The sequence below is a fragment of the Cryptomeria japonica genome, unplaced genomic scaffold (genome assembly GCF_030272615.1).
Source record: "Cryptomeria japonica unplaced genomic scaffold, Sugi_1.0 HiC_scaffold_50, whole genome shotgun sequence".
NCBI lineage: Eukaryota > Viridiplantae > Streptophyta > Pinopsida > Cupressales > Cupressaceae > Cryptomeria > Cryptomeria japonica.
Genome location: NW_026728872.1, coordinates 480,001 through 495,000, shown reverse-complemented (window position 1 = coordinate 495,000; position 15,000 = coordinate 480,001). Strand labels below are relative to the sequence as shown.

The window sequence follows — 15,000 nt, the reverse complement described above, 5'->3', positions numbered from 1 at the left end:
TGGTGCGCACCAAGGAGCGCTCCGAAGTGTGCTCCAAGGTGCGGCGTGCACGAAGTCGGAGCCCGGTTTGCCCCGGGTGCGCACCTCGCGTGCACCTTCGCCGCGGTGGGCACCATGGCGTGCACGAAGTCGGAGCCCGGTTTGCCCCGGGTGCGCACCTCGCGTGCACCTTCGCCGGGGTGGGCACCTTGGTGTGCAGACCTTGGCTGGGTTGCGCGCCCTGGTGGGCACCATGGTGCGCACCAAGGAGCGCTCCGAAGTGTGCTCCAAGGTGCGGCCTGCACGAAGTCGGAGCCCGGTTTGCCCCGGGTGTGCACCTCGGGTGGGCACCTTGGTGCGCATGCCTTGCCTGGGCTGCGCACCAGGGCGGGCTCAAGATGGCACCCGCGTTCCTTTTTTTTCACTATCTTTCAAAACGGAAATTTTAAAATCTCATTTTTTTTTGCCTTTTTCTGGAAATTAGTGAAGGCAGCGCATCAAAGGTGCGCACCTCGCTGCCCACCACGGTGCGCAACGCCGGTGGGCACCCGGGAGTGCTTCGAAGTGTGCTCCAAGGTGCTGCGTGCACGTTGTCGGAGCCCGGTTTGCCCCGGGTGCGCACCTCGCGTGCACCTTCGTCGGGGTGGGCACCTTGGCTGGGTTTGCCCCGGCTGCGCTCCGAAGCGGGGTTATTGGAGCGCCGCCTCTTTTTTTGTCGGAGCGTTTGGTGGGGTTTCTCGCATTGGCTCTTCCGAGGCCCGGTTGCCACCCTGGCGCGCACGAAGTCGGAAGTAGGGTTAATTGCCCGGGTGCGCACCTTTGCCAGGGTGGGCACCTTACCTGGGCTGCGCACCAGGGCGGGCTCAAGATGGCACGCGCGTTCCGTTTTTTTCACTATCTTTCAAAACGGAAATTTTAAAATCTCCTTTTTTTTTTGCCTTTTCTGGAAATTAGTGAAGGCAGCGCATCAAAGGTGCGCACCTCGCTGCCCACCTTGGTGTGCTCTGAGGTGCGCACCCGGGAGCGCTACGAAGTGTGCTCCAAGGTGCGGCGTGCACGTTGTCGGAGCCCGGTTTGCCCCGGGTGCGCACCTCGCCTGCACCTTGGCCGGGGTGGGCACCTTGGCTGGGTTTGCCCAGGGTGCGCTCCGAAGCGGGGTTACTGGAGCGCCCCCTCTTTTTTTGTCAGAGCGTTTGGTGGGGTTTCTCGCATTGGCTCTTCCCAGGCCCGGTTGTTGGGTGCGCTCCCACCCTGGCGCGCGCGAAGTTGGAAGTTGGGTTAATTGCCCGGGCGCGCACCTTCGCCAGGGTGGGCACCTTGGTGCGCACACCTTGGCTGGGCTGCGCACCAGGGCGGGCTCAAGATGGCACCAGCATTCCCTTTTTCTCACTATCTTTCAAAACGGAAATTTTAAAATCTCGTTTTTTTTTTGCCTTTTATGGAAATTAGTGAAGGCATCGCATCAAAGGTGCGCACCTCGCTGCCCACCTTGGTGTGCTCCGAGGTGCCCACCACGGTGCGCAACACCGGTGCGAACCCGGGAGCGCCCCGATGTGTGCTCCAAGGTGCGGCGTGCACGAAGTCGGACCCCGGTTTGCCCCGGGTGCGCACCTCGCGTGCACCTTGGTGCGCACACCTTGGCTGGGTTGCGCGGCCTGGTGGGCACCATGGTGCGCACCAAGGAGCGCTCCGAAGTGTGCTCCAAGGTGCGGCGTGCACGAAGTCGGAGCCCGGTTTGCCCCGGGTACGCACCTCGCGTGCACCTTCGCCGGGGTGGGCACCTCGGCTGGGTTGCGCGCCCTGGTGCGCACCAAGGAGCGCTCCGAAGTGTGCTCCAAGGTGCGGCGTGCACGAAGTCGGAGCCCGGTTTGCCCCGGGTGCGCACCTTCGCCGCGGTGCGCACCATGGCGTGCACGAAGTCGGAGCCCGGTTTGCCCCGGGTGCGCACCTCGCGTGCACCTTCGGCGGGGTTGCGCGCCCTGGTGGGCACCATGGTGCGCACCAAGGAGCGCTCCGAAGTGTGCTCCAAGGTGCGGCGTGCACGAAGTCGGAGCCCGGTTTGCCCCGGGTGCGCACCTCGCGTGCACCTTCGGCGGGGTTGCGCGCCCTGGTGGGCACCATGGTGCGCACCAAGGAGCGCTCCGAAGTGTGCTCCAAGGTGCGGCGTGCACGAAGTCGGAGCCCGGTTTGCCCCGGGTGCGCACCTCGCGTGCACCTTCGCCGCGGTGGGCACCATGGCGTGCACGAAGTCGGAGCCCGGTTTGCCCCGGGTGCGCACCTCGCGTGCACCTTCGCCGGGGTGGGCACCTCGGCTGGGTTGCGCGCCCTGGTGCGCACCAAGGAGCGCTCCGAAGTGTGCTCCAAGGTGCGGCGTGCACGAAGTCGGAGCCCGGTTTGCCCCGGGTGCGCACCTCGCGTGCACCTTCGCCAGGGTGGGCACCTCGGTGCGCACACCTTCTCAATGTTTTCTTGCCTTTTCTGGAAATTGGTGAAGGCAGCGCATCAAAGGTGCGCACCTCGGTGTGCTCCGAGGTGCGAACCCGAGAGCGCTCCGAGGTGCCCACGAAGTCGAAAGTCGGGTTAATTGCATTGTTTTCCCCGGGTGCGCTCCGAGGTGCGCAACATCGGCGCGCACCAAGGAGGGCTCCGAAGTGTGCTCCAAGGTGCGCACGATGGCGTGCACCTCTGGTGCGCACGATTCGGAGCTCGGTTTGACCGGGGTGCGCACACCTTGGCTGGGTTGCGCACCTTTTGTGCGCTCCAAGGTGCGCACGAAGTCGGAGCTCGGTTTGCCCCGGGTGCGCACCTTCGCCAGGGTGCGCACCTTGATGCGCACGCCTTGGCTGGGCTGCGCACCTTGGTGGGCGCCATGGTGCGCACCTTTCGTGCGCTCCAAGGTGCGCACGAAGTCGGAGCTCGGTTTGCCCCGGGTGCGCACCTTGGTGGGCGCCATGGTGCACTCCGAGGTGCCCAAGATTGGTGCGCACCAAGGAGCGCTCCGAAGTGCGCTCCAAGGTGCGCGCGAAGTCGAAAGTTGGGTTAATTGTCCGGTTTGCCTCGGGTGCGCACCTTGCGTGCACCTTCGCCAGGGTGGGCGCCTTGGTGCGCACACCTTGGCTGGGCTGCGCACACCTTGGCACCCGCGTTTCCTTCATTTTAAATTTTTTTTTTTTACAATCTCTCAAGTGGGAAATTCTATAATCTCAACTTTTTTTGCCTTTTCAGGAAACTTTTGAATGGAGCGCATCATTGGTGCGCTCCGAAGTGTGCTCCAAAGCTCTCTCCAGCTGCGTGCACCTGCCCCGGCCGCGCACCCGGCCCCGCCCAGCTTCGCTCACCTGTCCCGGGCGTCTGGTGCGGAACCTTAGAGTAAGAAACATCACCGTGCACCTTGGCCAACGTGCGCGACTCGACCGAGCGCGCACTGGCCGAGGTGCACACCGATTTCACCTGGGTGCGCGCGCAGCACCTCGGGCGCACCGGGGTGCGCGCACAACGCCCGGGTTGCACCGTGGCCTGTGTGCTCGGGGCGCCTCGGGTGCGCGCTCGGTGTCGCCCCCGCGCGCGCGGTAGTGCGGGCAGCGCACCCCGGCCCGGCCCGGCCCCGACGAGAACGCAAACGGGCAAAAGGTTTATTCAAATAGCATTGCGACGCCCGGCGAAAAACTAAAAAAGGGTGCAACACCGGGACTTCCCGGGAGGTCACCCATCCCAGTACTACTCCGGCCCAAGCGCGCTTAACTGCGGAGTTCTGATGGGATCCGGTGCACTAACGCTGGTATGATCGCACCCGTTATGAGCTTGTCGCAGTGTGTACTTAGCAAACCGCGACCCACGTGCGAATCCACCCCGGCCACCCACCCCCGTCGAGGTGCACACCCTCCCTCGCGAAGTGCGCCCCGTTCGCCAAGTGTGAGCCCTGCCCGGGTGCGCGCACCTTGCTAGGGCGTCGGGTGTGCACCCGGCCCGGCCTACGTGCGTGCACCTGGAGGGGGCGTCGTGTGCGTGCAGTGTCCCGTCTGCAACGCGGTGCCCACACACCACCTCGGGCGCAACGACCTGCGCTCACATGTGGGCCGAGTGCACCTTGGTGCATGTTCGGGGCGCCTCGGGTGCACGCTCGATCTTGCCCCGGTGCACCAAGGCGCTCGGTTTGCCCCGGGTGCGCACTTGGTGCAAGGTGGGCACCCAAAATAGGGATCAAGCACCAAAACACAAGTTTCGGGATGCAAAATGGGACCCAAGGACCACAAATGCGTTCCAAGACCCATGATGGGTCCACGAGAACAAAAATGTGTTCCGAGACTTAATAAACAAATATTGGGTTTTAGGAGAAGAAACATGCTCTGATGCCCAAAACGAGAATCGACCCCGAAAAGGCCACAGGCCAAAAGTGGGATGCGAGACAAAAAAAAATGGGACCCGAGGACCAAAATTGGGTTCCCAGGTCGAAGACAGGGCAACCGGACAAGAAACGACCTCTAAGGCTCGAAATGAGTCCCGACGACTAAAACTTGACAAGAAGCACCCATCAGGCACCCAACTCGACACCCATGGGATGCCGACCCACCCGGGCTTCCACCTAGCACACCTTGGCACCCACCCACCCTCGCACCCAACCTCGCACCCAACTTAGCACCTTTGAACCCACATTGGCACTCACCCTGACCCTGGCACCTTGGAACCCACATTGGCACTCACCTTGACCCTGGCACCCACCTTTGCACTCACCTTGGGACCCACCCTGGCTCCCACCTCGGCACCCACCCAGACACCCACCTTGGTTCCTTGGCACCCACCTTGGATCCTTGGCACCCACCCCGACACCCACCTTGGCACGCAACTTGGCTACTTGCCACCCACCTTGGCTCCTTGACGCCCACCCCGACAACCACCCCGTGACCTACCCTGGCTAGGGTTGGTGCACACCCACCCTGGTGCCCACCTTGGCACCCACCCTATGACCCACCTTGGCACGCACCTTAGTACCCACCCCGTTACCCACCCTAGGACCCACCCCGTGACCCACCTTGGCCAGGGTGGGTGCACCCACCCTGGTGCCCACCTTGGCACCCACCCATCCTAGCACCCAGCCTGTGACCGGGCTTGGAACCCAACCTTGCACCCGCACCCGTCTTGGCCAGTGTGGGTGCGCACCCATCCTGGCACCCACGTTGTGACACACCCTTTAACCCACGCACCCTAGCACCCACGTTGGCACCCACCTTGGAACCCAACCTAGCAACTTGGCACCCACCCCGTGACCCACCTTGGCATCCACCATAGCAGTCGCCGACTTGGCACCCACCTCGGCACCCACCTTGACACTTGTGGACCCACCTTGCCACTCACCCTAGCATCGACCCATCCTAGCACCCACCCTGGCACCTTTGCACCCTAGCACTCACCCATCCTAGCACCTAACCTGTGACCCACCTTGACACTCACCCTCGCACCCACCTTGGAACCCAACCTAGCACCCACCCACCCTGACACCAACCCTAGCACCTACCCACCCTTGCACCCACCCTGTGACCCATCTTGGCACCCACCCATCCTACCACTCAACCTATCACCCACCTTCTCACCCACCTTGGCATCCACCTTAGCACCCACCCACACTGGCACCTTGGCACCCACCTCGGGCAAGGTGGGTGCACACCCACCCTGGCACCCAATTTAGAACCCACCGAGCATGTTACCCACCTTGGCACCCACATTGCAGCCCACCCTAGTACCCACCCTATGACCCACATTGGCATCCACACCCTAGCACCCAGGCACCTCGACACCCGCCTTGACACCCACCCTAGCACTGAACCTGTGACCCACCTTGGAACTCACCCTAGAACCCACCCACCCTGTGAACCACCTTGGCATCCACCTTAGCACCCACCCACCTTGGCACCCACTCTAGCACTCACCCATCCTAACACCCAACTTGTTACCCACCTTGGCACCCGCCCTCGCGTCCACCTTGAAACCCACCCTAGCACCCACCCACGCAGGAGCCCACCTTGGCACCCAACCTAACACCCACGCATCCTGGCACCCAACTTGTGACCCACCTTGGAACCCACCCTAGTACCCACCTTTGAACCCACTATATCACCAACCCACCTTGGCACCCACCCTATGACCCTCTTTGGAATCCACCCTAGCACGCACCCACCCTGGCACCCACCATGGAGCGCACCCTAGCACCCACCCACCTCGGCACGCACCTCAACACCCACCTTGGTGTGCGCACTGCGCCAACCTCTCAAAGACCCTATGTGGTGCGCTCCAAAGTGTACACCTTTGGTGCGCTCCAAGGTGCGCACCTTTGGTGCACACCGAGGTGCACACCAAAGTGTGCACCGAGGTGAGCACCAAAGTGCACTCCAGGGTGCACACCAAGGCGTGCACCTTTGGTGCGGTCAATGCAAACGAATTCGGAAGTTGGGGTCGATGTCCTAATCGCTGCTGCAGACTACACGTATGAGAATCGGACAAATAGCTTTATATAGGGGAGGTGTTGCGTTTGATGGGTCGACTCCCCTGGTTGTGTGCACTGCACCAACTTCAAAGACCCTGTCTTGTTTAAGAAGTCAAAAGTTGGGGTGGATGTCCTAATCATTGCTGCAGTCTACGCATGTATGAGAATCAGACAAATAGCTTATATAGGGGAGGTGTTGCATTCGGTGGGTTGACTCCCCTGGTTGTGCGCACTGCGCCAACCTCAAAGACCCCGCATAGCAGAAGAAGTCGGAAGTCGGATTTTGGTGAGCACCAAGGCGTGCACCTTTGGTGCGGTCAACGCAGACGAATTCAGAAGTTGGGGTGGATGTCCTAATCGTTGTTGCAGGCTACACATGTATGAGAATCAGACAAATAGCTTATATAGGGGAGGTGTTGGGTTTGATGGGTCAACTCCCTTGGTTGTGCGCATTACGCCAACCTCAAAGACCTTGTTTTCGTTAAGAAGTCAAAAGTTGGGGTCAATGTCCTAATGGCTCCTGCAGGCTACACATGTATGAGAATCGGACAAATAGCTTATATAGGGGAGGTGTTGGGTTTGATGGGTCGACTCCCCTGGTTGTGCGCATTACGTCAACCTCAAAGACCTTGTTTTCGTTAAGAAGTCAAAAGTTGGGGTCGATGTCCTAATTGCTCCTGTAGACTACACATGTATGAGAATCAGACAAATAGCTTATATAGGGGAGGTGTTGGGTTTGATGGGTTGACTCCCCTAGTTGTTCGCATTACACCAACCTCAAAGACCTTGTTTTCGTTTAGAAGCCGAAAGTTGGGGTCGATGTCCTAATTGCTCCTGCAGGCTACGCATGTATGAGAATCAGACAAATAGCTTATATAGGGGAGGTGTTGGGTTTGATGGGTCGACTCCCCTGGTTGTGCGCATTGCGCCAACCTCAAAGACCCTGCATTGCGGATGAAGTCGAAAGTCAGAGTTTGGTGTGCTACAAGGTGTGGTCGAAGGTGCTCACCTAGGTGTGCACCTTTGGAGCACAGGAAAAGTGCCCTCCAAAAGTGCGCACCTTTGGAGTGCACAAAAGTGCCCTCCAAAAGTGCGCACCTTTGGAGCGCAGAAAAGTGCCCTCCAAAAAGTGCCCTCCAAAAGTGCGCACCTTTGGAGCGCAGAAAAGTGCCCTCCAAAAGTGCGCACCTTTGGAGCGCAGAAAAGTGCCCTCCAAAAAGTGCCCTCCAAAAGTGCGCACCTTTGGAGCGCAGAAAAGTGCCCTCCAAAAGTGCGCACCTTTGGAGCGCAGAAAAGTGCCCTCCAAAAAGTGCCCTCCAAAAGTGCGCACCTTTGGAGCGCAGAAAAGTGCCCTCCAAAAAGTGCCCTCCAAAAGTGCGCACCTTTGGAGCGCAGAAAAGTGCCCTCCAAAAAGTGCCCTCCAAAAGTGCGCACCTTTGGAGCGCAGAAAAGTGCCCTCCAAAAAGTGCCCTCCAAAAGTGCGCACCTTTGGAGCGCAGAAAAGTGCCCTCCAAAAAGTGCCCTCCAAAAGTGCGCACCTTTGGAGCGCAGAAAAGTGCCCTCCAAAAGTGCGCACCTTTGGAGCGCACAAAAGTGCCCTCCAAAAGTGCGCACTTTTGGTGCGCACCAAGGCGCTGGTTCGGTCGTTGCAGGCGAGTTCGGAAGTTGGGGTCGATGTCCTGAGCGGAGGTGCAAACTACACAGGTGTCGGAATCGGACAAATAGCTTATATAGGGGAGGTGTATGCTTCGATGGGTCGACTCCCCAGGTTGAGCGCACCGCGCCAACCTCAAAGACCCTACGGTATGGATGAAGTCGGAAGTTGGGTCCGATGACCAATTCGATTAGTAGGTATGCTCATGAGGTCGGAATTTGGGTCCGATGACCTGCCATGTGCAGGAAGGCGAATGTTGACACTGTGCGTTGCAAGGTGCACACCAAGGCGCTGGTGCGGTCTTTTTAGTCGAGTTCGGAAGTTGGGGTCGATGTCCTGATCGGAGGTGCAAGCTACACAGGTGTGGGAATCGGACAAATAGCTTATATAGGGGAGGTGTATGCTTCGTTGGGTCGACTCCCCGGGTTGAGCGCACCGCGCCAACCTCAAAGACCCTACGGTATGGATGAAGTCGGAAGTTGGGTCCGATGACCGATTCGATATGTAGGCATACTCGCGAGGTCGGAATTTGGGTCCGATGACCTGCCACGTGCAGGAAGGCGAATGTTGGCACTGTGCGTTGCAAGGTGCGCACCAAGGCGCTGGTTCGGTCGTTGGAGGCGAGTTCGGAAGTTGGGGTCGATGTCTTGATCGGAGGTGCAAACTACACAGGTGTGGGAATCGGACAAATAGCTTATATAGGGGAGGTGTATGCTTCGTTGGGTCGACTCCCCGGGTTGAGCGCACCGCGCCAACCTCAAAGACCCTACGGTATGGATGAAGTCGGAAGTTGGGTCCGATGACCGATTCGATATGTAGGCATACTCGCGAGGTCGGAATTTGGGTCCGATGACCTGCCATGTGCAGGAAGGCGAATGTTGGGACTGTGCGTCGCAAGGTGCGCACCAAGGCGCTGGTGCCGTCGTTGCAGTCGAGTTCGGAAGTTGGGGTCGATGTCCTGGTCAGAGGTGCAAACTACACAGGTGTGGGAATCGGACAAATAGCTTATATAGGGGAGGTGTATGCTTCGATGGGTCGACTCCCTGGGTTGAGCGCACCGCGCCAACCTCAAAGACCCTACAGTATGGATGAAGTCGGAAGTTGGGTCCGATGACCGATTCGATACGTAGGCATATTGGCGAGGTCTGAATTTGTGTCCGATGACCTGCCATGCGCAGGAAGGCGGAATTTGGGTCCGATGACCGAGTTGATGGCGTGCCATGCGCAGAAAGGCGGAATTTGGGTCCGATGACCGAGTTGATGTTGATGGCCCGCCATGCACAGGAAGGCGGAATTTGGGTCCGATGACCGATTTGAAGGCGTGCCATACGCAAAAAGGCGGAGTTTGGGTCCGATGACCGAGTTGATATTGATGGCCCGCCATGCGCAGGAAGGCGGAATTTGGGTCCGATGACCTGACATACGCATGGAGTCCGACTCGGGGGCCGATGTTCGATTCGATGACTTGCATTGTGGGTAAAGTCGGAAGTTGTGGTCTTTGACCCGATTCGATGACCAGACTTCGGCTGCTTGAGAATCGGACAAATAACTTATATAGGGGAGGTAGTGTTCTCGAGCATCCTCCCCCCGTGCCCGTTTATGTCGATTGATGCTGGTGCTCGACTGGTTGGAGCGCTCGGATGCAAAAATCTTGCACCAGGATTTATCGATTGTGATGGACACGGCAAGTCTCCTGATTGCTATGCAGGAGCTCATCGTGAATCTCTATGCGGCCTTGGTATGGACTCGACCTGCGGAATGGTTCGGCAATGGTAGTCGCTCCAACACGTCCTTGCAATGGCCACAGAGGTGATTCGACTAGAGCTCCAGTCTAGCTTTTGGGTTGCTTGGCGGACTGGTATAGCCGCGATCGAGTTCCGGCCATGAACGTTTTAGATAGCTCTTGGGCTTTCTGGGACGGAAGTCGGAAGTTTGGGCTGTTGTCCGATTTGATGACCATTCTTCGGATGTGTGAGAATCGGACAAATAACTTATATAGGGGACTGTGTTGTCTCACGCAGCCCCCTCCGTGCCCCTCTATCTCGACCGATGTTGGTGCTTGAAAGGGTTGGGATCGCTCGGATTTATAAACGTGCACCACCATTTGTCGAGTGTGAGGGACGCGGCAGGTCTCCTAAATGCTATGCGGGCGCTCTCTGAGAATCTCTATCCGGCCTCGACACAGACTAGTCTTGCTGAATGGTTTGGCACTGGTAGTCGATCCAACACGTCGTTGTTGTGGCCGCCTAGGCGATTCGATTCGAGCCCCCGTCTAGCTTTTGGGTTGCTTGGCGGATTTTGCCCTATCCGCAAGTGAGCTCGGTCCCTAAACGTTCGAGAAACCCGATTGCTATGCGCCGACTCTCTTTCTTGCGAGCCTCCATCTAGCTTTTGGGTCTCTACGGAACGGAAGTCGGAATCTGGGACCGTTGTTTGATTCGACGAGGCAGACTACGGTTGTGCGAGAATCGGACAAATAACTTATATAGGGGAGGTGTTGACTGGAGCATTCTCCCCCGTGCCCCTCTAACTCGACCAATGCTGGCGCTCGAACGGTGGTAGCGCTCGGATTTTCATTGAGCGCCAGCATTGGTCGATTTAGAGGGGCATGCGAGATTCCCGAATGCTATGCGAGGGCTCTAACGGAAATGTCTATTGGTTTCGGTATGGATGCAATTGCGAGTGGTTCGGCAAAGGTAGTCGTTCCGATGCGTCCATGTCGTGGCCAAATCGATAATTCGATTTGAGCCCTCGTATAGCATTTGGGTCTCTCGATGTGATTCCGCATTCCAGTCCCTTTGGGCACTGCTTGAGCCGCATCCCAGGGGGTTCCCTTCCCAATAATCTGCCTCGCAACCCGATTGCTATGCGGTGAGGCTCCTCGGCCGCCTCGGAACTATCTGTGTATCAGACGCATCGCGGGATAAGGGGTTGGCAACGGTAGTCGCCCCAAGCGCGTCCGATGCTTGGACCATTCCGAGGCGGCCCTGAAGCCTCTTCCGTCTAGCCGTTGGGTCCTTCTCGCCGCATCCCTCGCCTCGCACCCCGATTGCTATGCGGTGAGGCTCCTCGGCCGCCTCGGAACTATCTGTGTATCGGACGCGTCGCGGGATAAGGGGTTGTCACTGGTAGTCGCCCCAAGCGCGTCCGATGCTTGGACCATTCCGAGGCGGCCCTGAAGCCTCTTCCGTCTAGCCGTTGGGTCCTTCTCGCCGCATCCCTCGCCTCGCACCCCGATTGCTATGCGGTGAGGCTCCTCGGCCGCCTCGGAACTATCTGTGTATCGGACGCGTCGCGGGATAAGGGGTTGTCATTGGTAGTCGCCCCAAGCGCGTCCGATGCTTGGACCATTCCGAGGCGGCCCTGAAGCCTCTTCCGTCTAGCCGTTGGGTCCTTCTCGCCGCATCCCTCGCCTCGCACCCCGATTGCTATGCGGTGAGGCTCCTCGGCCGCCTTGGAACTATCTGTGTATCGGACGCGTCGCGGGATAAGGGGTTGTCACTGGTAGTCGCCCCAAGCGCGTCCGATGCTTAGACCATTCCGAGGCGGACCCGAAGCCTCTTCCGTCTAGCCGTTGGGTCCTTCTCGCCGCATCCTTCGCCTCGCACCCCGATTGCTATGCGGTGAGGCTCCTCGGCCGCCTCGGAACTATCTGTGTATCGGACGCGTCGCGGGATAAGGGGTTGTCACTGGTAGTCGCCCCAAGCGCGTCCGATGCTTGGACCATTCCGAGGCGGACCCGAAGCCTCTTCCGTCTAGCCGTTGGGTCCTTCTCGCCGCATCCCTCGCCTCGCACCCCGATTGCTATGCGGTGAGGCTCCTCGGCCGCCTTGGAACTATCTGTGTATCGGACGCGTCGCGGGATAAGGGGTTGTCACTGGTAGTCGCCCCAAGCGCGTCCGATGCTTGGACCATTCCGAGGCGGACCCGAAGCCTCTTCCGTCTAGCCGTTGGGTCCTTCTCGCCGCATCCCTCGCCTCGCACCCCGATTGCTATGCGGTGAGGCTCCTCGGCCGCCTTGGAACTATCTGTGTATCGGACGCGTCGCGGGATAAGGGGTTGTCACTGGTAGTCGCCCCAAGCGCGTCCGATGCTTGGACCATTCCGAGGCGGACCCGAAGCCTCTTCCGTCTAGCCGTTGGGTCCTTCTCGCCGCATCCCTCGCCTCGCACCCCGATTGCTATGCGGTGAGGCTCCTCGGCCGCCTTGGAACTATCTGTGTATCGGACGCGTCGCGGGATAAGGGGTTGTCACTGGTAGTCGCCCCAAGCGCGTCCGATGCTTGGACCATTCCGAGGCGGCCCCGAAGCCTCTTCCGTGTAGCCGTTGGGTCCTTCTCGCCGCATCCCTCGCCTCGCACCCCGATTGCTATGCGGTGAGGCTCCTCGGCCGCCTTGGAACTATCTGTGTATCGGACGCGTCGCGGGATAAGGGGTTGTCACTGGTAGTCGCCCCAAGCGCGTCCGATGCTTGGACCATTCCGAGGCGGCCCCGAAGCCTCTTCCGTGTAGCCGTTGGGTCCTTCTCGCCGCATCCCTCGCCTCGCACCCCGATTGCTATGCGGTGAGGCTCCTCGGCCGCCTTGGAACTATCTGTGTATCGGACGCGTCGCGGGATAAGGGGTTGTCACTGGTAGTCGCCCCAAGCGCGTCCGATGCTTGGACCATTCCGAGGCGGACCTGAAGCCTCTTCCCTCTAGCCGTTGGGGCTTTCTCGCCGCATCCCTCGCCTCGCACCCTGATTGCTATGCTGTGAGGCTCCTCGGCCGCCTTGGAACTATCTGTGTATCGGACGCATCGCGGGATAAGGGGTTGGCAGTGGTAGTCGCCCCAAGCGCATCCGATGCTTGGACCATTCCGAGGCGGCCCTGCAGCCTCTTCCGTCTAGCCGTTGGGGCCATCTCGCCGCATCCCCCACCTCGCACCACGATTGCTATGCGGTGAGGCTCCTTGGCTGCCTCGGAACTATCTGTGTATCGGACGCATCGCGGGATAAGGGGTTGTCACTGGTAGTCGCCCCAAGCGCGTCCGATGCTTGGACTATTCCGAGGCGGCCCTGCAGCCTCTTCCGTCTAGCCGTTGGGGCCATCTCGCTGCATCCCCCACCTCCTCGGCCGCCTCGGAACTATCTGTGTATCGGACGCATCGCGGGATAAGGGGTTGGCAGTGGTAGTCGCCCCAAGCGCGTCCGATGCTTGGACTATTCCGAGGCAGCCCTGCAGCCTCTTCCGTCTAGCCTTTGGGGCCATCTCGCCGCATCCCTCGCCTCGCACCCCGATTGCTATGCGGTGAGGCTCCTCGGCCGCCTGGGAACTATCTTCGTATCGGACGCATCGCGGGATAAGGGGTTGTCACTGGTAGTCGCCCCAAGCGCGTCCGATGCTTGGACTATTCCGAGGCGGCCCTGTGGCCTCTTCCGTCTAGCCGTTGGGGCCATCTCGCCGCATCCCCCACCTCGCACCCCGATTGCTATGCGGTGAGGCTCTTCGGCCGCCTTGGAACTATCTTCGTATCGGACGCATTGCGGGATAAGGGGTTGTCACTGGTAGTGGCCCCAAGCGCGTCCGATGCTTGGACTATTCCGAGGCGGCCCTGCAGCCTCTTCCGTCTAGCCGTTGGGGCCATCTCGCCGCATCCCCCACCTCGCACCCCGATTGCTATGCGGTGAGGCTCCTCGGCCGCCTTGGAACTATCTTCGTATCGGACGCATCGCGGGATAAGGGGTTGTCACTGGTAGTCGCCCCAAGCGCGTCCGATGCTTGGACTATTCCGACGCGGCCCTGTGGCCTCTTCCGTCTAGCCGTTGGGGCCATCTCGCCGCATCCCCCACCTCGCACCCCGATTGCTATGCGGTGAGGCTCCTCGGCCGCCTTGGAACCATCTTCGTATCGGACGCATCGCGGGATAGGGGGCTGTCACTGGTAGTCGCCCCAAGCGTGTCCGATGCTTGGACCATTCCTAGGCGGCCCTGAAGCCTCTTCCGTCTAGCCGTTGGGGCCTTCCCGCCCCATCCCTCGCCTCGCACCCCCGATTGCTATGCGGTGAGGCTCCTCGGCCGCCTTGGAACCATCTGTGTATCGGACGCATCGCGGGATAAGGGGTTGGCACTGGCAGTCGCCCCAAGCGCGTCCGATGCTTGGACCATTCCGAGGTGGCCCTGAAGCCTCTTCCGTCTAGCCGTTGGGGCCTTCCCGCCCCATCCCTCGCCTCGCACCCCGATTGATATGCGGTGAGGCTCCTCGGCCGCCTTGGAACTATCTGTGTATCGGACGCATCGCGGGATAAGGGGTTGGCACTGGTAGTCGTCCCAATCGCATCCGATGCTTGGACCATTCCGAGGCGGCCCTGCAGCCTCTTCCGTTTAGCCGTCGGGGCCTTCCCGCCGCATCCCTCGCCTCGCATCCCGATTCCTATGCGGTGAGTCTTCTCGGCCGCCGCGGAACTATACCTGTTATTGCTACTGCATCCTTCGGCTGGTAACCTCCTCTGCCGCCTTGGAACGTTCTCTTTGTCGGACGCGTCGCGGGATAAGGGGTTGGCACTGGTAGTCGCCCCAAGCGCGCCCGATGCATAGACCGCTCCGAGTCGACCTTGCTTTCAGCCTCTCACATGCATAGACCTCTCTGAGTCGACCCTGCAGCCTCTCACGTTTAGCCTTTGGAATCTCGCCTCACAACATGATTGCTATCCTTGATGCATCCCTTGCCTCGAGCCCTGATTGCTTTCTTGGCTGCATCCCTCCTCTCCTCACAGCCCGGTTGTCATCACTGCTTCATCCGTCGCTTCATGCATTCTGGCTGCTGGGCCCTTCCCACCGCACACCTCGATTGCTATCTCTTCTGCATCACACACCCCGATTGCTATCTCTGCTACATCCCTCGGCTCTCACT

The 15,000-nt window shown here is 59.9% G+C and overlaps 1 non-coding gene across 1 annotated transcript; it reads right to left on the bottom strand.

The window, feature by feature from the left end:
* Positions 1-3,652: 3,652 nt before the first annotated feature.
* On the bottom strand, positions 3,653-3,771 carry LOC131862660 (5S ribosomal RNA). The gene has a single exon (XR_009361598.1). It is a non-coding gene; the product is annotated as a 5S ribosomal RNA (ribosomal RNA).
* Between the last annotated feature and the right edge of the window lie 11,229 nt (positions 3,772-15,000).